At 27.5% G+C, this 27167-nt stretch overlaps 1 protein-coding gene across 1 annotated transcript in view; it reads right to left on the reverse strand.

The window, feature by feature from the left end:
* LOC111420091 (protein gooseberry-neuro-like) overlaps positions 1 to 27167 on the reverse strand; it is a 135017-nt gene that overhangs the window by 95696 nt on the left and 12154 nt on the right. The window lies entirely within an intron of this gene.

Genomic DNA, 27167 nt, shown 5'->3' on the forward strand with positions numbered 1-27167 from the left:
CATACCCGATGCTGTTCCGTTCGTGAAGTTATGCGCGGAAAATGTGGTCGGAAAACGAACGAGATTTTTGAAATAATTCCCAAAACTATCCGAACACATTCCAACTTTAAATCGGATAGAATTTATATTGGAAATGTTTTGCAATAATGTTTTATTCTTCGTTTTGTGGGTACTAAGAAAAAACTTGGAGGTGTGCACGAATTTCAATTTCAACCCAAAGTATTAATAATGTTCTTGGAAGCGATAATATTATACCTGAGTATGTGTGCGTTGAAGGAACGAAACGAAAGAGAGAGAGAGTACCATTCCGAGAACTTCTCAAGTATTGTTCTTATACGCGTTGGGAGCCGTACGACGTTTTCTTTGTTGAAATCGAAAAAAAGACTTATTACGAGCTTTTTCGCTACTCCATTAAAATTAATTAAACTTGTTAAACTCCAAATATAGGCTAGAAAAGGCAAAAAGAATGGGGTTACAAGCTTGGTGACATTTCCGTTTGACTGATAACATTTTTAGGACACCCACCGTGGAGGGACCTTCATTGGAGGCCAAGTTTGGGTCGCTACCTTATTGTTGAAGCTTTTGTAACAGGACTTTTGTAAAAAGCCCCCCGGGCAAGATTCAAAAACTACATGCTGTTGACAACTAAAAAATATAAATCTTTTAAACGGTTTCTCCGTTTTTTTTCTACTTAAATTTGACCACCAACAGCTTCAACTTTTTTTTTTCTAACTTAAAATTTTAATTTCCCACTGAACAGTATGCTACAAAAATTAATATTTTTTTGTTAACAGAATTTGTTTAGAATTACTTCAGGAACAGTGTTTGTTAATACAATTTTTTGCTAACTTGAAATTTTAATTTCCCTCTGAATAGTATGCTATCAAAATCAATTATCTCATCAATTATTGTTTTTATTAAAAAATGTTTTAAATAAAATTTGTTTCAATTTGGATTTTGAATCAATTATCTTAATAAAATTTTTTTACATCTCTATTAATTAAGCATCTAAGTATAATTATGTATAAAAACGGAAAAATTATTATTTTGAGGTTATCTCCTTAATTATTGATTTAATCAAAAAATTTTGTTAACAAAGTTTGTTTAGAATTGTTTCAGGAACAATTTTTGTTAACACAATTTTTTTCTAACTTAAAATTTTAATTTCCCACTGAATAGTATGGTACAAAAATTAATATTTTTGAGGTTATATCCTTATTGTTGATTTAATCAAAAAATTTGGTTAACAAAATTTGTTTAGAATGACTTCAGGAACAGTGTTTGTTAATACAATTTTTTGCTAACTTGAAATTTTAATTTCCCTCTGAATAGTATGCTATCAAAATCAATTATCTCATCAATTATTGTTTTTATTAAAAAATGTTTTAAATAAAATTTGTTTCAATTTCGATTTTGAATCAATTATCTTAATAAAATTTTTTTACATCTCTATTAATTAAGCATTTAAGTATAATTATGTATAAAAACGGAAAAATTATTATTTTGAGGTTATCTCCTTAATTATTGATTAAATCAAAAAAAATTGTCGACAAAGTTTGTTTGGAATTGTTTCAGGAACAATTTTTGTTAACACAATTTTTTTCTAACTTAAAATTTTAATTTCCCACTGAACAGTATGGTACAAAAATTAATATTTTTGAGGTTATATCCTTATTGTTGATTTAATCAAAAAATGTTGTTAACAAATTTTGTTTAGAATGACTTCAGGAACAGTGTTTGTTAATACAATTTTTTGCTAATTTGAAATTTTAATTTCCCTCTGAATAGTATGCTATCAAAATTAATTATCTCAACAATTATTGTTTTTATCAAAAAATGTTTTAAATAAAATTTCTTTCAATTTCGATTTTGAATCAATTATCTTAATAAAATTTTTTTACATCTCTATTAATTAAGCATTTAAGTATAATTATGTATAAAAACGGAAAAATTAATATTTTGAGGTTATCTCCTTAATTATTGATTAAATCAAAAAAATTTGTTAACAATATTTGTTAAGAATTGCACCAGGAACAGTGTTTGTTAAAACAATTTTTTTCTAACTTGAAATTTTAATTTCCCACTGAATAGTATGGTACAAAAGTTAATATTTTTGAGGTTATATCCTTATTGTTGATTTAATCAAAAAATTTTGTTAACAAAATTTGTTTAGAATTACTTCAGGAACAGTGTTTGTTAATACAATTTTTTGCTAACTTGAAATTTTAATTTCCCTCTGAATAGTATGCTATCAAAATTAATTATCTCAACAATTATTGTTTTTATTAAAAAATGTTTTAAATAAAATTTGTTTCAATTTCGATTTTGAATCAATTATCTTAATAAAAAATTTTTACATCTCTATTAATTAAGCATCTAAGTATAATTATGTATAAAAACGGAAAGATTATTCTTTTGAGGTTATCTCCTTAATTATTGATTAAATCAAAAAAAATTGTTGACAAAGTTTGTTTGAAATTGTTTCAGGAACAATTTTTGTTAACACAATTTTTTTCTAACTTAAAATTTTAATTTCCCACTGAACAGTATGGTACAAGAATTAATATTTTTGAGGTTATATCCTTATTGTTGATTTAATCAAAAAATTTTGTTAACAAAATTTGTTTAGAATGACTTCAGGAACAGTGTTTGTTAATACAATTTTTTGCTAACTTGAAATTTTAATTTCCCACTGAATAGTATGCTATCAAAATCAATTATCTCAACAATTATTGTTTTTATTAAAAAATGTTTTAAATAAAATTTGTTTCAATTTCGATTTTGAATCAATTATCTTAATAAAAAAATTTTACATCTCTATTAATTAAGCATTTAAGTATAATTATGTATAAAAACGGAAAAATTAATATTTTGAGGTTATCTCCTTAATTATTGATTAAATCAAAAAAAATTGTCGACAAAGTTTGTTTGGAATTGTTTCAGGAACAATTTTTGTTAACACAATTTTTTTCTAACTTAAAATTTTAATTTCCCACTGAATAGTATGGTACAAAAATTAATATTTTTGAGGTTATATCTTTATTGTTGATTTAATCAAAAAATTTTGTTAACAAAATTTGTTCAGAATTACTTCAGGAACAGTGTTTGTTAATACAATTTTTTGCTAACTTGAAATTTTAATTTCCCACTGAATAGTATGCTATCAAAATTAATTATCTCAACAATTATTGTTTTTATTAAAAAATGTTTTAAATAAAATTTGTTTCAATTTCGATTTTGAATCAATTATCTTAATAAAAAAATTTTACATCTCTATTAATTAAGCATTTAAGTACAATTATGTATAAAAACCGAAAAATTATTATTTTGAGGTTATCTCCTTAATTATTGATTAAATCAAAAAAAATTGTTGACAAAGTTTGTTTGGAATTGCTTCAGGATCAATTTTTGTTAACACAATTTTTTTCTAACTTGAAATTTTAATTTCCCACTGAATAGTATGGTACAAAAGTTAATATTTTTGAGGTTATATCCTTATTGTTGATTTAATCAAAAAATTTTGTTAACAAAATTTGTTTAGAATTACTTCAGGAACAGTGTTTGTTAATACAATTTTTTGCTAACTTGAAATTTTAATTTCCCTCTGAATAGTATGCTATCAAAATTAATTATCTCAACAATTATTGTTTTTATTAAAAAATGTTTTAAATAAAATTTGTTTCAATTTCGATTTTGAATCAATTATCTTAATAAAGTTTTTTTACATCTCTATTAATTAAACATCTAAGTATAATTATGTATAAAAACGGAAAGATTATTCTTTTGAGGTTATCTCCTTAATTATCGATTAAATCAAAAAAAATTGTTGATAAAGTTTGTTTGGAATTGTTTCAGGAACAATTTTTGTTAACACAATTTTTTTCTAACTTAAAATTTTAATTTCCCACTGAATAGTATGGTACAAAAATTAATATTTTTGAGGTTATATCCTTATTGTTGATTTAATCAAAAAATTTTGTTAACAAAATTTGTTTAGAATTACTTGAGGAACAGTGTTTATTAACACAATTTTTTGCTAACTTTAAATTTTAATTTCCCTCTGAATAGTATGCTATCAAAATTAATTATCTCAACAATTATTGTTTTTATTACAAAATGTTTTAAATAAAATTTGTTTCAATTTCGATTTTGAATCAATTATCTTAATAAAAAATTAAATTTTTTAAAAAATCTTTAATAAAAGCGTTTCTGCGTGTAGGGATGGACATTAAGGGTGATTTAAGCATGACGCCGATAGATATTGACCGACGAAAACCCGGATTAAGATAGCTGAAGGAGCGCCCTTTCTGACTGTGATAACAGTTTTTTAAAATTCGTTTTCGTAACAATTGCACAAGGCCTTGAAGTTTGGTAATTTTGAGCTATTTTAAGTACAGCGCGGTGTTCTTCATTTTTTATTGATCTTAATATCAACTTATCGGCAGACGAAAAGGTTTTAGATAGAGAAAGATTCAAGCTTTCAAGTGGTGCATTTAGTTTTTCGCTATCCCTAATTATAAGGAAGATATCAGCTAAGAAAGTAAATAGGAAATTACGGGTAAATGTTTGTTGCTATCGTCGCACGGTTTTATTTTTGTCGGTTTCGTATTAAAAGCAAAAGTTCAGGGTGTGTGTTCACGTATTAATAGGAGCTGTGTTCAGGCGTGTAAACCAACCGAGCAGCCGTTTTATGCTTTCTAAGAAGAACTCAAGCAGCCATATACCTAAGCATGTTATACATATATCGTGTTCTCCTTTTCAAAACTTCTCAAACTCATTTTAAATTTATTTTTAACCAACTACAAAAATATCTAACAAATTTCAATGTTCGAACTTACCTTCTTTTAGTTCTGCACACAAACCCACCCCCCTATTTTTCACATAATCCCTACGTTTCGGGGTTGGTATCTAAAATTCAATTGTGTTTACTTTGATGGTTGTTGCAAAATGGCCTCTGGGAAGCCATTTATAGCATCTAATGGATGATATAAGCTATTTAAGGGGTGTACGCGTGTGAACAACCCCTTAGGGTGGGATTTGTGCACGTGGTGATTTATTGTTTGGGATAAACGCCAAATACAAAAGAAATTTAAGATGGGATAGAATATTGCTCTCTTGCATTTTTGCTGTCAGATGCGTCAATATCGAGAAAAATACAAAAATATGAAAATGTACTAAATTTCCTTGTTTTACTATTAGCTAATGGTAACATTCGGGAATCGAAGCATATTACAAAAAAATTTTTAGATCAAAAGTTGTTGCAAATTTTATTCTTAACAATATTGCTCTCTTGCATTTTTGCTCTCAGATGCGTCAATATCGAGAAAAATACAAAAATATGAAAATTTACTAAATTTCCTTGTTTTACTATTAGCTAATGGTAACATTCGGGAATCGAAGCATATTACAAAAAAACTTTTAGATCAAAAGTTGTAGCAAATTTTATTCTTAACAACATTGGTCTCTTTCATTTTTGCTCTTAAATGCGTCAATAGCGAGAAAAATACGAAAATATGAAAATTTACTACATTTTCTTGTTTTACTATTAGCTAATGGTAACATTCAGGAATCGAAGCATGTTACAAAAAAACTTTTAGATCAAAAGTTGTAGCAAATTTTATTCTTAACAATATTGCTCTCTTGCATTTTTGCTCTCAGATGCGTCAATATCGAGAAAAATACAAAAATATAAAAATTTACTAAATTTCCTTGTTTTACTATTAGCTAATGGTAACATTCGGGAATCGAAGCATGTTACAAAAAAACTTTTAGATCAAAAGTTGTAGCAAATTTTATTCTTAACAATATTGCTCTCTAGCATTTTTGCTCTCAGATGCGTCAATATCGAGAAAAATATAAAAATATGAAAATTTACTAAATTTCCTTGTTTTACTATTAGCTAATGGTAACATTCGGGAATCGAAGCATATTACAAAAAAACTTTTAGATCAAAAGTTGTAGCAAATTTTATTCTTAACAATATTGCTCTCTAGCATTTTTGCTCTCAGATGCGTCAATAGCTAGAAAAATACGAAAATTACATTTTCTTGTTTTACTATTAGCTAATGGTAACATTCGGTAATCGAAGCATGTTACAAAAAAACTTTTAGATCAAAAGTTGTAGCAAATTTTATTCTTAACAATATTGCTCTCTAGCATTTTTGCTCTCAGATGCGTCAATATCGAGAAAAAAATAAAAATATGAAAATTTACTAAATTTCCTTGTTTTACTATTAGCTAATGGTAACATTCGGGAATCGAAGCATATTACAAAAAAACTTTTAGATCAAAAGTTGTAGCAAATTTTATTCTTAACAATATTGTTCTCTAGCATTTTTGCTCTTAAATGCGTCAATAGCTAGAAAAATACGAAAATTACATTTTCTTGTTTTACTATTAGCTAATGGTAACATTCGGTAATCGAAGCATGTTACAAAAAAACTTTTAGATCAAAAGTTGTAGCAAATTTTATTCTTAACAATATTGCTCTCTAGCATTTTTGCTCTCAGATGCGTCAATATCGAGAAAAATATAAAAATATGAAAATTTACTACATTTTCTTGTTTTACTATTAGCTAATGGTAACATTCGGGAATCGAAGCATGTTACAAAAAAACTTTTAGATCAAAAGTTGTAGCAAATTTTATTCTTAACAATATTGCTCTCTTGCATTTTTACTCTCAGATGCGTCAATATCGAGAAAAATACAAAAATATGAAAATTTACTAAATTTCCTTGTTTTACTATTAGCTAATGGTAACATTCGGGAATCGAAGCATATTACAAAAAAACTTTTGGAGCAAAAGTTGTAGCAAATTTTATTCTTAACAACATTGGTCTCTTTAATTTTTGCTCTTAAATGCGTCAATAGCTAGAAAAATACGAAAATTACATTTTCTTGTTTTACTATTAGCTAATGGTAACATTCGGTAATCGAAGCATGTTACAAAAAAACTTTTAGATCAAAAGTTGTAGCAAATTTTATTCTTAACAATATTGCTCTCTAGCATTTTTGCTCTCAGATGCGTCAATATCGAGAAAAATATAAAAATATGAAAATTTACTACATTTTCTTGTTTTACTATTAGCTAATGATAACATTCGGGAATCGAAGCATGTTACAAAAAAACTTTTAGATCAAAAGTTGTAGCAAATTTTATTCTTAACAATATTGCTCTCTTGCATTTTTACTCTCAGATGCGTCAATATCGAGAAAAATACAAAAATATGAAAATTTACTAAATTTCCTTGTTTTACTATTAGCTAATGGTAACATTCGGGAATCGAAGCATATTACAAAAAAACTTTTAGATCAAAAGTTGTAGCAAATTTTATTCTTAACAATATTGTTCTCTAGCATTTTTGCTCTTAAATGCGTCAATAGCTAGAAAAATACGAAAATTACATTTTCTTGTTTTACTATTAGCTAATGGTAACATTCGGTAATCGAAGCATGTTACAAAAAAACTTTTAGATCAAAAGTTGTAGCAAATTTTATTCTTAACAATATTGCTCTCTAGCATTTTTGCTCTCAGATGCGTCAATATCGAGAAAAATATAAAAATATGAAAATTTACTACATTTTCTTGTTTTACTATTAGCTAATGGTAACATTCGGGAATCGAAGCATGTTACAAAAAAACTTTTAGATCAAAAGTTGTAGCAAATTTTATTCTTAACAATATTGCTCTCTTGCATTTTTACTCTCAGATGCGTCAATATCGAGAAAAATACAAAAATATGAAAATTTACTAAATTTCCTTGTTTTACTATTAGCTAATGGTAACATTCGGGAATCGAAGCATATTACAAAAAAACTTTTGGAGCAAAAGTTGTAGCAAATTTTATTCTTAACAACATTGGTCTCTTTAATTTTTGCTCTTAAATGCGTCAATAGCTAGAAAAATACGAAAATTACATTTTCTTGTTTTACTATTAGCTAATGGTAACATTCGGTAATCGAAGCATGTTACAAAAAAACTTTTAGATCAAAAGTTGTAGCAAATTTTATTCTTAACAATATTGCTCTCTAGCATTTTTGCTCTCAGATGCGTCAATATCGAGAAAAATATAAAAATATGAAAATTTACTACATTTTCTTGTTTTACTATTAGCTAATGATAACATTCGGGAATCGAAGCATGTTACAAAAAAACTTTTAGATCAAAAGTTGTAGCAAATTTTATTCTTAACAATATTGCTCTCTTGCATTTTTACTCTCAGATGCGTCAATATCGAGAAAAATACAAAAATATGAAAATTTACTAAATTTCCTTGTTTTACTATTAGCTAATGGTAACATTCGGGAATCGAAGCATATTACAAAAAAACTTTTAGATCAAAAGTTGTAGCAAATTTTATTCTTAACAATATTGTTCTCTAGCATTTTTGCTCTTAAATGCGTCAATAGCTAGAAAAATACGAAAATTACATTTTCTTGTTTTACTATTAGCTAATGGTAACATTCGGTAATCGAAGCATGTTACAAAAAAACTTTTAGACCAAAAGTTGTAGCAAATTTTATTCTTAACAATATTGCTCTCTAGCATTTTTGCTCTCAGATGCGTCAATATCGAGAAAAATATAAAAATATGAAAATTTACTACATTTTCTTGTTTTACTATTAGCTAATGGTAACATTCGGGAATCGAAACATGTTACAAAAAAACTTTTAGATCAAAAGTTGTAGCAAATTTTATTCTTAACAATATTGCTCTCTTGCATTTTTACTCTCAGATGCGTCAATATCGAGAAAAATACAAAAATATGAAAATTTACTAAATTTCCTTGTTTTACTATTAGCTAATGGTAACATTCGGGAATCGAAGCATATTACAAAAAAACTTTTGGAGCAAAAGTTGTAGCAAATTTTATTCTTAACAACATTGGTCTCTTTAATTTTTGCTCTTAAATGCGTCAATAGCTAGAAAAATACGAAAATATGAAAATTTACTACATTTTCTTGTTTTACTATTAGCTAATGGTAATATTCGGTAATCGAAGCATGTTACAAAAAAACTTTTAGATCAAAAGTTGTAGCAAATTTTATTCTCAACAATATTGCTCTCTTGCATTTTTGCTCTCAGATGCGTCAATATCGAGAAAAATACAAAAATATGAAAATTTACTAAATTTCCTTGTTTTACTATTAGCTAATGGTAACATTCGGGAATCGAAGCGTATTACAAAAAAACTTTTGGAGCAAAAGTTGTTGCAAATTTTATTCTTAACAATATTGCTTTCTTGCATTTTTGCTCTCAGATGCGTCAATATCGAGAAAAATATAAAAATATAAAAATTTACTAAATTTCCTTGTTTTACTATTAGCTAATATGGAAGCGCATATAAAAGGCACCCCCCATATTTTATTACTTAGTCGTCTTCGGCGTCTCATTTTACATCTTTTATATTCCATATGTCCTACGCCTAACACTAATAGTTTGAGAAATAATTAGGGTTTTTTGAAAAATGCTCACATATCATATCTCAAATTTTTATTTTCGCCAGAACCCCAGAAACGTCTAATGACCGGTCTCGCTGAGACACCCTGTATAAAATTTTTCGTTTTGGTTGGAAATGATTAAGTTTCTTTGATTATTATGTTGGTCTTAAAGGTTAAAAGCAGGATATCGAGTAATTAAGTGTCATCTTAAACGCGACAGCTCGTTAATTAGAAAATATCCGCGCATAAGTTGATAATTGCACGGTTGATTTTTTTATTGTCACCTCACTCTCAAAGCACATAATTACTGTTCGACTAATATCGGCAATGCAAGATTATAAACTTAGGTATTAACTTAGGAAAAGCAAAAAATTTGGACTTTTGTTTGAATCGGTGTCGAAGTAATTTAGCGAAAATAAACGATCAATAAAAGTTAATTAAGTTATTATTGTCGTTTGTGCGTGACCCCGATTAAAAAAATGATTTATTACTAATTGATTAAATGAAATGATTCGGATTAAAAAGGAAATAATAATATCTACTTATATCCTTTTAGGAATGGAGTTACGAGAACGGGTCAGTTATGGTGTTATATGTCGGATTTGTCTTGGGTTTGGGCGCGGAAATCGCAATTTGCACGAAATATCAACGTGAGCCGGAGGCGAAACGACCCAAAACGGCCGTGCACCGTCGATGAAACCGTGACGAAAAGATTCTCAGAAATCGCAGCTGCTCTCAACTACAATAACCCTCCGTGAATAATAAGAAAGCCAACAATTTCCGCATTTCTAAAAATCGGATTTAAACCGAGTGATAAATATGAAATAGTCATGTATGTTTTTATGCTTTTATTGATAGCTAATTTAAAACTCTGCCTGACGCATTTCGGTGATATACGCCATCTTCGGAGGCACTACAAAATTAAACATAAAGGTACAGAAATCATTTTGTGCTGTTACAATAGTAAATATTATTAATGTTGCTCCACATCCGCTCCACATGACGTCATCAACCCAATGTAAAAGGATAGGGAAGGGTACCAACCTATGGCTGTGGAGAAAACAAAAATAGGTTGGTATTGGAAAAGTAACTAGATCTGGTGACTTTTAAAAAAAAGTAACGCGCCACCTAGTGGTTGGTAGTGGAACTAAACCATTACCGACAAGGTAGATCGCTATTTTTTTTTTAAAATGTCACCATATCTAGCTACCAACCTATTTTTTCACCAACATTCCTGTAGAAGAGACTTTGTTAATAACCAAAAACCTACTTATGACGAAAATCGACCAAACTGACACAAACAATATATACCAACTATTGAAGCTGAGCACAGAAATGAATTTTTGCCAATTTAACCAAAAGTTTTACAAATACAAAGACGGGCTCCCGATGGGTTCTCCACTTAGTAGTTTACTATCTGATATACAACATTAAACGAATCTTTAATAAACATAACATACAGATTTCCTTCAGAAATAGCAATACCACAAAACATATGCTATTTAACGCAAAAGATAAGACAAATAAATTACAAAAAAGTGATTTTTTGACACTCTTAGGTTATACGAAAATGTAAGTTTTATTTCAAATTTTTTTTTCTCTATTTTTTTCCAATCCAACCCAACAATTATTATACATCATTTTAAAGAGAAAGCTTTGAGCTTTAATTTAAAATAAGTTTCATTCCTTAATTTCAATAAATACGGCTTCCAGGAATTTTTAAATTAGCATCTTTTTAACATTTTTAGGTTATTCGAAAATGTAAGTTTTATTTCAAAATTTTTTTTCTCTATTTTTTTCCAATCCAACCCAACAAATATTATACATCATTTTAAAGAGAAAGCTTTGAGCTTTAATTTAAAATAAGTTTCATTCCTTAATTTCAATAAATACGGCTTCCAGGAATTTTTAAATTAGCATCTTTTTAACATTTTTAGGTTATTCGAAAATGTAAGTTTTGTTTAAAAATTTTTTTTCTCTATTTTTTTCCAATCCAACCCAACAATTATTATACATCATTTTAAAGAGAAAGCTTTAAGCTTTAATTTAAAATAAGTTTCATTCCTTAATTTCAATAAATACGGCTTACAGGAATTTTTAAATTAGCATCTTTTTAACATTTTTAGGTTATTCGAAAATGTAAGTTTTATTTCAAAATTTTTTTTCTCTATTTTTTTCCAATCCAACCCAACAATTATTATACATCATTTTAAAGAGAAAGCTTTGAGCTTTAATTTAAAATAAGTTTCATTCCTTAATTTCAATAAATACGGCTTACAGGAATTTTTAAATTAGCATCTTTTTAACATTTTTAGGTTATTCGAAAATGTAAGTTTTGTTTCAAAAATTTTTTTCTCTATTTTTTTCCAATCCAACCCAACACTTATTATACATCATTTTAAAGAGAAAGCTTTGAGCTTTAATTTAAAATAAGTCTCATTCCTTAATTTCAATAAATACGGCTTCCAGGAATTTTTAAATTAGCATTATTTTTAACATTATACGAAAATGTAGGTTTTGTTTCAACATTTTTTTTCTCAATATTTTTCCAATCCAACCCATCAATTATCATACATCATTTTAAAGAGAAAGCTTTGAGCTTTAATTTAAAATAAGTTTCATTCCTTAATTTCAATAAATACGGCTTCCAGGAATTTTTAAATTAGCATCTTTTTTGACACTCTTAGGGTATACGAAAATGTAAGTTTTATTTCAACTTTCTTTTTCTCTATATTTTTCCAATCCAACCCAACAATTATTATACATCATTTTAAAGAGAAAGCTTTGAGCTTTAATTTAAAATAAGTTTCATTCCTTAATTTCAATAAATACGGCTTACAGAAATTTTTAAATTAGCATCTTTTTAACATTTTTAGGTTATTCGAAAATGTAAGTTTTATTTCAAAATTTTTTTTCTCTATTTTTTTCCAATCCAACCCAACAATTATTATACATCATTTTAAAGAGAAAGCTTTAAGCTTTAATTTAAAATAAGTTTCATTCCTTAATTTCAATAAATACGGCTTCCAGGAATTTTTAAATTAGCATCTTTTTTGACATTATACGAAAATGTAAGTTTTGTTTCAACATTTTTTTTCTCAATATTTTTCCTATCCAACCCATCAATTATTATACATCATTTTAAAGAGAAAGCTTTGAGCTTTAATTTAAAATAAGTCTCATTCCTTAATTTCAATAAATACGGCTTACAGGAATTTTTAAATTAGCATCTTTTTAACATTTTTAGGTTATTCGAAAATGTAAGTTTTGTTTAAAAATTTCTTTTCTCTATTTTTTTTCAATCCAACCCAACAATTATTATACATCATTTTAAAGAGAAAGCTTTAAGCTTTAATTTAAAATAAGTTTCATTCCTTAATTTCAATAAATACGGCTTCCAGGAATTTTTAAATTAGCATCTTTTTTGACACTCTTAGGTTATACGAAAATGTAAGTTTTGCTTCAACATTTTTTTTCTCAATATTTTTCCAATCCAACCCATCAATTATTATACATCATTTTAAAGAGAAAGCTTTGAGCTTTAATTTAAAATAAGTTTCATTCCTTAATTTCAATAAATACGGCTTCCAGGAATTTTTAAATTAGCATCTTTTTTGGCACTTTTAGGTTATACGAAAATGTAAGTTTTGTTTTAACATCTTTTTTCTCAATATTTTTCCAATCCAACCCAACAATTATTATACATCATTTTAAAGAGAAAGCTTAGAGCTTTAATTTAAAATAAGTTTCATTCTTTAATTTCAATAAATACGGCTTCCAGGAATTTTTAAATTAGCATCTTTTTTGACACTTTTAGGTTATTCGAAAATGTAAGTTTTCTTTAAAAATTTTTTTTCTCTATCTTTTTCCAATCCAACCCAACAATTATTATACATCATTTTAAAGAGAAAGCTTTAAGCTTTAATTTAAAATAAGTTTCATTCCTTAATTTCAATAAATACGGCTTCCAGGAATTTTTAAATTAGCATTTTTTTGACACTTTTAGGTTATTCGAAAATGTAAGTTTTATTTCAAAATTTTTTTTCTCTATTTTTTTCCAATTCAACCCAACAATTATTATACATCATTTTAAAGAGAAAGCTTTGAGCTTTAATTTAAAATAAGTTTCATTCCTTAATTTCAATAAATACGGCTTACAGGAATTTTTAAATTAGCATCTTTTTTGACACTTTTAGGTTATTCGAAAATGTAAGTTTTGTTTCAAAATTTTTTTTCTCAATATTTTTCCAATCCAACCCATCAATTATTATACATCATTTTAAAGAGAAAGCTTTGAGCTTTAATTTAAAATAAGTTTCATTCCTTAATTGCAATAAATACGGCTTCCAGGAATTTTTAAATTAGCATCTTTTTTGACACTCTTAGGTTACACGAAAATGTAAGTTTTATTTCAACTTTTTTTTTCTTTTTATTTTTCCAATCCAACCCAACAATTATTATACATCATTTTAAAGAGAAAGCTTTGAGCTTTAATTTAAGATAAGTTTCATTCCTTAATTTCAATAAATACGGCTTCCAGGAATTTTTAAATTTGCATCTTTTTTGACGCTCTTAGGTTATACGAAAATGTAAGTTTTATTTCAACATTTTTTTTCTCTATATTTTTTTAATCTAACCCAACAATTATTATACATCATTTTAAAGAGAAAGCTTTGAGCTTTAATTTAAAATAAGTTTCATTCCTTAATTTCAATAAATACGGCTTCCAGGAATTTTTAAATTAGCATCTTTTTTGACACTCTTAGGTTATACGAAAATGTAAGTTTTATTTCAACATTTTTTTTCTCTATATTTTTTTAATCTAACCCAACAATTATTATACATCATTTTAAAGAGAAAGCTTTGAGCTTTAATTTAAAATAAGTTTCATTCCTTAATTGCAATAAATACGGCTTCCAGGAATTTTTAAATTAGCATCTTTTTTGACACTCTTAGGTTATACGAAAATGTAAGTTTTATTTCAAAATTTTTTTTCTTAATATTTTTCCAATCCAACCCATCAATTATTATACATCATTTTAAAGAGAAAGCTTTGAGCTTTAATTTAAAATAAGTTTCATTCCTTAATTTCAATAAATACGGCTTCCAGGAATTTTTAAATTAGCATCTTTTTTGACACTCTTAGGTTACACGAAAATGTAAGTTTTATTTCAACTTTTTTTTTCTTTTTATTTTTCCAATCCAACCCAACAATTATTATACATCATTTTAAAGAGAAAGCTTTGAGCTTTAATTTAAGATAAGTTTCATTCCTTAATTTCAATAAATACGGCTTCCAGGAATTTTTAAATTTGCATCTTTTTTGACGCTCTTAGGTTATACGAAAATGTAAGTTTTATTTCAACATTTTTTTTCTCTATATTTTTTTAATCTAACCCAACAATTATTATACATCATTTTAAAGAGAAAGCTTTGAGCTTTAATTTAAAATAAGTTTCATTCCTTAATTTCAATAAATACGGCTTCCAGGAATTTTTAAATTAGCATCTTTTTTGACACTCTTAGGTTATACGAAAATGTAAGTTTTATTTCAACATTTTTTTTCTCTATATTTTTTTAATCTAACCCAACAATTATTATACATCATTTTAAAGAGAAAGCTTTGAGCTTTAATTTAAAATAAGTTTCATTCCTTAATTGCAATAAATACGGCTTCCAGGAATTTTTAAATTAGCATCTTTTTTGACACTCTTAGGTTATACGAAAATGTAAGTTTTATTTCAAAATTTTTTTTCTTAATATTTTTCCAATCCAACCCATCAATTATTATACATCATTTTAAAGAGAAAGCTTTGAGCTTTAATTTAAAATAAGTTTCATTCCTTAATTTCAATAAATACGGCTTCCAGGAATTTTTAAATTAGCATCTTTTTTGACACTCTTAGGTTACACGAAAATGTAAGTTTTATTTCAACTTTTTTTTTCTTTTTATTTTTCCAATCCAACCCAACAATTATTATACATCATTTTAAAGAGAAAGCTTTGAGCTTTAATTTAAGATAAGTTTCATTCCTTAATTTCAATAAATACGGCTTCCAGGAATTTTTAAATTTGCATCTTTTTTGACGCTCTTAGGTTATACGAAAATGTAAGTTTTATTTCAACATTTTTTTTCTCTATATTTTTTTAATCTAACCCAACAATTATTATACATCATTTTAAAGAGAAAGCTTTGAGCTTTAATTTAAAATAAGTTTCATTCCTTAATTTCAATAAATACGGCTTCCAGGAATTTTTAAATTAGCATCTTTTTTGACACTCTTAGGTTATACGAAAATGTAAGTTTTATTTCAACATTTTTTTTCTCTGTATTTTTTTAATCTAACCCAACAATTATTATACATCATTTTAAAGAGAAAGCTTTGAGCTTTAATTTAAAATAAGTTTCATTCCTTAATTGCAATAAATACGGCTTCCAGGAATTTTTAAATTAGCATCTTTTTTGACACTCTTAGGTTATACGAAAATGTAAGTTTTATTTCAAAATTTTTTTTCTTAATATTTTTCCAATCCAACCCATCAATTATTATACATCATTTTAAAGAGAAAGCTTTGAGCTTTAATTTAAAATAAGTTTCATTCCTTAATTTCAATAAATACGGCTTCCAGGAATTTTTAAATTAGCATCTTTTTTGACACTCTTAGGTTATACGAAAATGTAAGTTTTATTTCAACATTTTTTTTCTCTATATTTTTTTAATCTAACCCAACAATTATTATACATCATTTTAAAGAGAAAGCTTTGAGCTTTAATTTAAAATAAGTTTCATTCCTTAATTGCAATAAATACGGCTTCCAGGAATTTTTAAATTAGCATCTTTTTTGACACTCTTAGGTTATACGAAAATGTAAGTTTTATTTCAAAATTTTTTTTCTTAATATTTTTCCAATCCAACCCATCAATTATTATACATCATTTTAAAGAGAAAGCTTTGAGCTTTAATTTAAAATAAGTTTCATTCCTTAATTTCAATAAATACGGCTTCCAGGAATTTTTAAATTAGCATCTTTTTTGACACTCTTAGGTTATACGAAAATGTAAGTTTTATTTCAACATTTTTTTTCTCTATATTTTTTTAATCTAACCCAACAATTATTATACATCATTTTAAAGAGAAAGCTTTGAGCTTTAATTTAAAATAAGTTTCATTCCTTAATTGCAATAAATACGGCTTCCAGGAATTTTTAAATTAGCATCTTTTTTGACACTCTTAGGTTATACGAAAATGTAAGTTTTATTTCAAAATTTTTTTTCTTAATATTTTTCCAATCCAACCCATCAATTATTATACATCATTTTAAAGAGAAAGCTTTGAGCTTTAATTTAAAATAAGTTTCATTCCTTAATTTCAATAAATACGGCTTCCAGGAATTTTTAAATTAGCATCTTTTTTGACACTCTTAGGTTACACGAAAATGTAAGTTCTATTTCAACTTTTTTTTTCTTTTTATTTTTCCAATCCAACCCAACAATTATTATACATCATTTTAAAGAGAAAGCTTTGAGCTTTAATTTAAGATAAGTTTCATTCCTTAATTTCAATAAATACGGCTTCCAGGAATTTTTAAATTAGCATCTATTTGAGGTGGGAAAATAATGACTGCCTGTCAGAAAGTTGAGTGTAGACCACTTCAATTACTTATAGATAAATATATAAAGTGTGAGGATATTGGATATGATTATTAAAAATTTATATATTTTTTTTTAAATCCATTTTGATCCACAATCTAAACATAGAGTGTTTTGAAAAAAATCAATTTTCCCTTGGTGATAATTCGGTTTTAAATGGTTTGATTTTTTCTAAGTTTCTAAAACAGAATCCCCGCGGTTCTCACGGAAATTGTAGTCGTCCTGCGGCGAATTCCGGTTAGAGCTACCGGAGTCTCGATTGTCTGCTAAACAAACGTGACAAAAGGCGAAAGAAATGATGGAAACGACTTACAAGATGGATGAGTTTCTGCTACTTGTATGTTTACGACAGCGACAAATTTCGAGCAAAGAGCTTCCTTTCCCAACCTTAATTGTTACTTTAAACACAAACTCCGAAAAAGAACAACTAAATAATGAATCGTTTTTGAATCTTAGTATTTATTTTTAGATAAATTTTTGTCCTGCGGTTTCGAAGCCTGCGAAGAACAAAACCGTCCTCGTCGACGTATATTATTATTAGATTACGGTTAGCCCGTAATGCAGCAATAACTGTTGCCGTATAACGGCGAAGCGATCGCAAAGTTGAAAGCGAAGTGCCACCTTTAAGAATTTGTTCTGTGCCATAAACCACCAAGTTCTAAAACTTTTATAACGCACTTCGACGAAACGATGTGATTTTCGGAGGACGAAAAATTATTAATATTGCCATTTTTAAATCTTAATTTGACTTCGACGTCGTCTTATTAAAGTGTTAAATACGATTATTAGGGTTGTTAAAAAGGCAGAACAAACCCAATTATTTCGCCGAAGACAACTAGAACGAACTTATGCCCCCTCCACAAAGTTTTCTAAGCTCAACCCCTTTTTATTTTGCCGAACAACACCCCATTTATCGTCAAACTCCGAAGGACGTTAACGGAAAAATGGGGACCCTGATTTCAGCTGCCTCTGATTTGGTTACGCTTCATGGTCGATTTTCAGGGATTCTTTTCAACCCCGATTACCACGGGTGTCTAAACGACCACCCTGTATATTACTTATACGTGTTTTGTACTTTTCTATTTTTGCGTCCAAAGAAATATTGAGTTATTTGAGTTGGAGTGAAGATTAAAATGATAAAACGAAGGTGGAGTTTATGTTTTTTGATTTTGGTTGGGCGTACGCATACTTTAAAAGTATAATTCGTATTACCACATAATTACAACATAGGTGAGCCCATAATCATACACTTTTGGCCCTAAACTGCCACGGGTAATGGCCGGGTCCGGCGGCGGCATTTACATTTTAAAAAATCTCGCCGCCGCCGCCGCCGATCGGCTCTTTTTCTTTTCCTTCCTGCTCGAAACCCCGCCACAGGACGAGAAGACCACAACAAAATTACGTTTAAGAATACGTAATTGCAAAAATTTGATTTACAAATTTCCCGATGTAGGTTTTATTGAATATTTATCACTCGTTCATTTTGTGGATAATTGTTATCGATATGTATAAATATGCTCAAAGCTTTCTCTTTAAAATGATGTATAATAATTGTTGGGTTGGATTGGAAAAATATTGAGAAAAGAAATGTTGAAACAAAACTTACATTTTCGTATAATGTCAAAAAAGATGCTAATTTAAAAATTCCTGGAAGCCGTATTTATTCAAATTAAGGAATGAAACTTATTTTAAATTAAAGCTCAAAGCTTTCTCTTTAAAATGATGTATAATAAGTGTTGGGTTGGATTGGAAAAATATTGAGAAAAAAAATGTTGAAACAAAACTTACATTTTCGTATAACCTAAGAGTGTCAAAAAAGATGCTAATTTAAAAATTCCTGGAAGCCGTATTTATTGAAATTAAGGAATGAGACTTATTTTAAAGTAAAGCTCAAAGCTTTCTCTTTAAAATGATGTATAATAATTGTTGGGTTGGATTGGAAAAAAATAGAGAAAAAAAATTTTGAAACAAAACTTACATTTTCGAATAACCTAAAAGTGTCAAAAAAGATGCTAATTTAAAAATTCCTGGAAGCCGTATTTATTGAAATTAAGGAATGAAACTTATTTTAAATTAAAGCTCAAAGCTTTCTCTTTAAAATGATGTATAATAATTGTTGGGTTGGATTGGAAAAAAATAGAGAAAAAAAATTTTGAAACAAAACTTACATTTTCGAATAACCTAAAAGTGTCAAAAAAGATGCTAATTTAAAAATTCCTGGAAGCCGTATTTATTGAAATTAAGGAATGAAACTTATTTTAAATCAAAGCTCAAAGCTTTCTCTTTAAAATGATGTATAATAATTGTTGGGTTGGATTGGAAAAATATAGAGAAAAAAAATGTTGAAACAAAACTTACATTTTCGAATAACCTAAAAGTGTCAAAAAAGATGCTAATTTAAAAATTCCTGGAAGCCGTATTTATTGAAATTAAGGAATGAGACTTATTTTAAATTAAAGCTCAAAGCTTTCTCTTTAAAATGATGTATAATAATTGTTGGGTTGGATTGGAAAAAAATAGAGAAAAAAAATTTTGAAATAAAACTAACATTTTCGAATAACCTAAAAGTGTCAAAAAAGATGCTAATTTAAAAATTCCTGTAAGCCGTATTTATTGAAATTAAGGAATGAGACTTATTTTAAATTAAAGCTCAAAGCTATCTCTTTAAAATGATGTATAATAATTGTTAGGTTGGATTGGAAAAATATAGAGAAAAAAAATGTTGAAATAAAACTTACATTTTCGTATAACCTAAGAGTGTCAAAAAAGATGCTAATTTAAAAATTCCTGGAAGCCGTATTTATTGAAATTAAGGAATGAGACTTATCTTAAATTAAAGCTCAAAGCTTTCTCTTTAAAATGATGTATAATAATTGTGGGGTTGGATTGGAAAAAAATAGAGAAAAAAAATTTTGAAACAAAACTTACATTTTCGAATAACCTAAAAGTGTCAAAAAAGATGCTAATTTAAAAATTCCTGGAAGCCGTATTTATTGAAATTAAGGAATGAGACTTATCTTAAATTAAAGCTCAAAGCTTTCTCTTTAAAATGATGTATAATAATTGTGGGGTTGGATTGGAAAAAAATAGAGAAAAAAAATTTTGAAACAAAACTTACATTTTCGAATAACCTAAAAGTGTCAAAAAAGATGCTAATTTAAAAATTCCTGGAAGCCGTATTTATTGAAATTAAGGAATGAGACTTATCTTAAATTAAAGCTCAAAGCTTTCTCTTTAAAATGATGTATAATAATTGTTGGGTTGGATTGGAAAAATATAGAGAAAAAAAATGTTGAAACAAAACTTACATTTTCGAATAACCTAAAAGTGTCAAAAAAGATGCTAATTTAAAAATTCCTGGAAGCCGTATTTATTGAAATTAAGGAATGAGACTTATTTTAAATTAAAGCTCAAAGCTTTCTCTTTAAAATGATGTATAATAATTGATGGGTTGGATTGGAAAAATATAGAGAAAAAAAATGTTGAAACAAAACTTACATTTTCGAATAACCTAAAAGTGTCAAAAAAGATGCTAATTTAAAAATTCCTGGAAGCCGTATTTATTGAAATTAAGGAATGAGACTTATTTTAAATTAAAGCTCAAAGCTTTCTCTTTAAAATGATGTATAATAATTGTTGGGTTGGATTGGAAAAATATTGAGAAAAAAGATGTTAAAACAAAACTTACATTTTCGTATAACCTAAAAGTGCCAAAAAAGATGCTAATTTAAAAATTCCTGGAAGCCGTATTTATTGAAATTAAGGAATCAAACTTGTTTTAAATTAAAGCTCAAAGCTTTCTCTTTAAAATGATGTATAATAATTGTTGGGTTGGATTGGAAAAAAAAAAAAAAAAAAAAAAAGTTGAAACAAAACTTACATTTTCGAATAACCTAAAAGTGTCAAAAAAGATGCTAATTTAAAAATTCCTGGAAGCCGTATTTATTGAAATTAAGGAATCAAACTTGTTTTAAATTAAAGCTCAAAGCTTTCTCTTTAAAATGATGTATAATAATTGTTGGGTTGGATTGGAAAAAAATAGAGAAAAAAAATTTTGAAATAAAACTTACATTTTCGTTAACCTAAGAGTGTCAAAAAAATTAAATTGAAAACGATACTTTTAATCTAATTTTCTTTGTACTTAATCGAATCGACTCTTTATGGTATAATAACCATATAAAAATGACCGTAATCTTTATTTTTATTATTATACTCTAAATTTAGTATAAAAGGTTTTAAAAAATGAGTTTAATTTAAAAATTAATACCAGCAGAAAGAATAAAAAAATGTGGTAGTGATGAAGAAAGAGAGGATATGAGATGTGGTGGGAAGGTTTTCGAATGCCCCCCCGAAACCGGACGATATATCGTTTTCGGACGTCCCGGACGGAATATTTGAGTTATTTATGGGCTATTTATACAAAAGTGTTACAATTAACAAATGGGGCCCTAATATCCCCGGGTCTCCGAGGAGCGCGCTTATTATTCAATTTCGAAGGAGGAAAATTGTTTCTTGGAGATCTTGATGTTGACAAATTGGGTGTTTCGTAATTTTCCGGTTCACACATTATCCTTTTTATTAATTTTTTTTTTAAGGTAAGCTCAAATGACCATCGACGAATCCGAATTTAACACGGACACATTCCAACGAAGATTCTTGAGCAAATTAAATTAAAAAGCAAAAATTTTATTCGAACACCTGCGAGGCAATTTTCTAGGTGTTGAAAAAGAGCAAAAATGATTGAAGGGGTTCAGTTTCTATTCTAATTCGATTTTTTTTCGAGTGGGAAGAACGATATGGGAAAGTTAAAGAAAGAAACGAAGAAGAAGAAAAGGAGAAGTTGAGTTGGAGAGAATAGGAATCGTTAAAACTGGTCCTGATGGTTTCGTTTTGTTGAACGATCCGTTTTCGGAACTCGGACGTGATGCTGGACTCTTCACGCTAATCCTTTCAGACCCTTTTACGAAGGCCGACAGATCAAAATATTAATCGGCCGAAGAGAAGGATTGTGTATCTTTCATTTTGCAGAAATATTTACTACCCCATTAAAAGAAAAACCTCATATTAGATATTGACGCATCTGAGAGCAAAAATGCAAGAGAGCAATATTGTTAAGAATAAAATTTGCTACAACTTTTGCTCCAAAAGTTTTTTTGTAATATGCTTCGATTCCCGAATGTTACCATTAGCTAATAGTAAAACAAGAAAATGTAGTAAATTTTCATATTTTCGTATTTTTCTCGATATTGACGCATCTGAGAGCAAAAATGCAAGAGAGCAATATTGTTAAGAATAAAATTTGCTACAACTTTTGATCTAAAAGTTTTTTTGTAACATACTTCGATTCCCGAATGTTACCATTAGCTAATAGTAAAACAAGAAAATGTAGTAAATTTTCATATTTTCGTATTTTTCTCGATATTGACGCATCTGAGAGCAAAAATGCAAGAGAGCAATATTGTTAAGAATAAAATTTGCTACAACTTTTGATCTAAAAGTTTTTTTGTAACATACTTCGATTCCCGAATGTTACCATTAGCTAATAGTAAAACAAGAAAATGTAGTAAATTTTCATATTTTCGTATTTTTCTCGATATTGACGCATCTGAGAGCAAAAATGCAAGAGAGCAATATTGTTAAGAATAAAATTTGCTACAACTTTTGATCTAAAAGTTTTTTTGTAACATACTTCGATTCCCGAATGTTACCATTAGCTAATAGTAAAACAAGAAAATGTAGTAAATTTTCATATTTTCGTATTTTTCTCGCTATTGACGCATTTAAGAGCAAAAATGAAAGAGAGCAATATTGTTAAGAATAAAATTTGCTACAACTTTTGATCTAAAAGTTTTTTTGTAACATACTTCGATTCCCGAATGTTACCATTAGCTAATAGTAAAACAAGGAAATGTAGTAAATTTTCATATTTTCGTATTTTTCTCGATATTGACGCATTTAAGAGCAAAAATGAAAGAAACCAATATTGTTAACAATAATATTTGCTACAACTTTTGCTCCAAAAGTTTTTTTGTAACATGCTTCGATTCCCGAATGTTACCATTAGCTAATAGTAAAACAAGGAAATTTAGTAAATTTTCATATTTTTGTATTTTTCTCGATATTGACGCATCTGAGAGCAAAAATGCAAGAGAGCAATATTGTTAAGAATAAAATTTGCTACAACTTTTGCTCCAAAAGTTTTTTTGTAATATGCTTCGATTCCCGAATGTTACCATTAGCTAATAGTAAAACAAGAAAATGTAGTAAATTTTCATATTTTCGTATTTTTCTCGATATTGACGCATCTGAGAGCAAAAATGCAAGAGAGCAATATTGTTAAGAATAAAATTTGCTACAACTTTTGATCTAAAAGTTTTTTTGTAACATACTTCGATTCCCGAATGTTACCATTAGCTAATAGTAAAACAAGAAAATGTAGTAAATTTTCATATTTTCGTATTTTTCTCGATATTGACGCATCTGAGAGCAAAAATGCAAGAGAGCAATATTGTTAACAATAAAATTTGCTACAACTTTTGATCTAAAAGTTTTTTTGTAACATACTTCGATTCCCGAATGTTACCATTAGCTAATAGTAAAACAAGAAAATGTAGTAAATTTTCATATTTTCGTATTTTTCTCGATATTGACGCATCTGAGAGCAAAAATGCAAGAGAGCAATATTGTTAAGAATAAAATTTGCTACAACTTTTGATCTAAAAGTCTTTTTGTAACATGCTTCGATTCCCGAATGTTACCATTAGCTAATAGTAAAACAAGGAAATTTGGTAAATTTTCATATTTTGTATTTTTCTCGATATTGACGCATCTGAGAGCAAAAATGCAAGAGAGCAATATTGTTAAGAATAAAATTTGCTACAACTTTTGCTCCAAAAGTTTTTTTGTAACATGCTTCGATTCCCGAATGTTACCATTAGCTAATAGTAAAATAAGAAAATGTAGTAAATTTTCATATTTTCGTATTTTTCTCGCTATTGACGCATTTAAGAGCAAAAATGAAAGAGACCAATATTGTTAAGAATAAAATTTGCTACAACTTTTGATCTAAAAGTTTTTTTGTAGCATGCTTCGATTCCCGAATGTTACCATTAGCTAATAGTAAAACAAGAAAATGTAGTAAATTGTCATATTTTTCTCGCTATTGACGCATTTAAGAGCAAAAATGCAAGAGAGCAATATTGTTAAGAATAAAATTTGCAACAACTTTTGCTCCAAAAGTTTTTTTGTAATATGCTTCGATTCCCGAATGTTACCATTAGCTAATAGTAAAACAAGGAAATTTAGTAAATTTTCATATTTTTGTATTTTTCTCGATATTGACGCATCTGAGAGCAAAAAATGCAAGAGAGCAATATTGTTAAGAATAAAATTTGCTACAACTTTTGATCTAAAAGTTTTTTTGTAACATGCTTCGATTACCGAATGTTACCATTAGCTAATAGTAAAATAAGAAAATGTAGTAAATTGTCATATTTTTCTCGCTATTGACGCATTTAAGAGCAAAAATGCAAGAGAGCAATATTGTTAAGAATAAAATTTGCTACAACTTTTGATCTAAAAGTTTTTTTGTAACATGCTTCGATTCCCGAATGTTACCATTAGCTAATAGTAAAACAAGGAAATTTGGTAAATTTTCATATTTTGTATTTTTCTCGATATTGACGCATCTGAGAGCAAAAATGCAAGAGAGCAATATTGTTAAGAATAAAATTTGCTACAACTTTTGCTCCAAAAGTTTTTTTGTAACATGCTTCGATTCCCGAATGTTACCATTAGCTAATAGTAAAATAAGAAAATGTAGTAAATTTTCATATTTTCGTATTTTTCTCGCTATTGACGCATTTAAGAGCAAAAATGAAAGAGACCAATATTGTTAAGAATAAAATTTGCTACAACTTTTGATCTAAAAGTTTTTTTGTAGCATGCTTCGATTCCCGAATGTTACCATTAGCTAATAGTAAAACAAGAAAATGTAGTAAATTGTCATATTTTTCTCGCTATTGACGCATTTAAGAGCAAAAATGCAAGAGAGCAATATTGTTAAGAATAAAATTTGCAACAACTTTTGCTCCAAAAGTTTTTTTGTAATATGCTTCGATTCCCGAATGTTACCATTAGCTAATAGTAAAACAAGGAAATTTAGTAAATTTTCATATTTTTGTATTTTTCTCGATATTGACGCATCTGAGAGCAAAAAATGCAAGAGAGCAATATTGTTAAGAATAAAATTTGCTACAACTTTTGCTCCAAAAGTTTTTTTGTAATATGCTTCGATTCCCGAATGTTACCATTAGCTAATAGTAAAACAAGGAAATTTAGTAAATTTTCATATTTTTGTATTTTTCTCGATATTGACGCATCTGAGAGCAAAAATGCAAGAGAGCAATATTGTTAAGAATAAAATTTGCTACAACTTTTGATCTAAAAGTTTTTTTGTAACATGCTTCGATTCCCGAATGTTACCATTAGCTAATAGTAAAACAAGGAAATTTGGTAAATTTTCATATTTTTGTATTTTTCTCGATATTGACGCATCTGAGAGCAAACATGCAAGAGAGCAATATTGTTAAGAATAAAATTTGCTACAACTTTTGCTCCAAAAGTTTTTTTGTAATATGCTTCGATTCCCGAATGTTACCATTAGCTAATAGTAAAATAAGAAAATGTAGTAAATCTTCATATTTTCGTATTTTTCTCGCTATTGACGCATTTAAGAGCAAAAATGAAAGAGACCAATGTTGTTAAGAGTAAAATTTGCAACAACTTTTGCTCCAAAAGTTTTTTTGTAATATGCTTCGATTCCCGAATGTTACCATTAGCTAATAGTAAAACAAGAAAATGTAGTAAATTTTCATATTTTCGTATTTTTCTCGCTATTGACGCATTTAAGAGCAAAAATGAAAGAGACCAATGTTGTTAAGAATAAAATTTGCTACAACTTTTGATCCAAAAGTTTTTTTGTAACATGCTTCGATTACCGAATGATACCATTAGCTAATAGTAAAATAAGAAAATGTAGTAAATTTTCATATTTTCGTATTTTTCTCGCTATTGACGCATTTAAGAGCAAAAATGAAAGAGACCAATGTTGTTAAGAATAAAATTTGCTACAACTTTTGCTACAAAAGTTTTTTTGTAATATGCTTCGATTCCCGAATGTTGCCATTAGCTAATAGTAAAACAAGAAAATGTAGTAAATTTTCATATTTTCGTATTTTTCTCGCTATTGACGCATTTAAGAGCAAAAATGAAAGAGAGCAATATTGTTAAGAATAAAATTTGCTACAACTTTTGATCTAATAGTTTTTTTGTAATATGCTTCGATTCCCGAATGTTACCATTAGCTAATAGTAAAACAAGGAAATTTAGTAAATTTTCATATTTTTGTATTTTTCTCGATATTGACGCATCTGAGAGCAAAAATGCAAGAGAGCAATATTGTTAAGAATAAAATTTGCTACAACTTTTGATCTAAAAGTTTTTTTGTAACATGCTTCGATTCCCGAATGTTACCATTAGCTAATAGTAAAACAAGGAAATTTGGTAAATTTTCATATTTTGTATTTTTCTCGATATTGACGCATCTGAGAGCAAAAATGCAAGAGAGCAATATTGTTAAGAATAAAATTTGCTACAACTTTTGCTCCAAAAGTTTTTTTGTAACATGCTTCGATTCCCGAATGTTACCATTAGCTAATAGTAAAATAAGAAAATGTAGTAAATTTTCATATTTTCGTATTTTTCTCGCTATTGACGCATTTAAGAGCAAAAATGAAAGAGACCAATATTGTTAAGAATAAAATTTGCTACAACTTTTGATCTAAAAGTTTTTTTGTAGCATGCTTCGATTCCCGAATGTTACCATTAGCTAATAGTAAAACAAGAAAATGTAGTAAATTGTCATATTTTTCTCGCTATTGACGCATTTAAGAGCAAAAATGCAAGAGAGCAATATTGTTAAGAATAAAATTTGCAACAACTTTTGCTCCAAAAGTTTTTTTGTAATATGCTTCGATTCCCGAATGTTACCATTAGCTAATAGTAAAACAAGGA

Source organism: Onthophagus taurus, chromosome 5, assembly GCF_036711975.1.
Source record: "Onthophagus taurus isolate NC chromosome 5, IU_Otau_3.0, whole genome shotgun sequence".
NCBI lineage: Eukaryota > Metazoa > Arthropoda > Insecta > Coleoptera > Scarabaeidae > Onthophagus > Onthophagus taurus.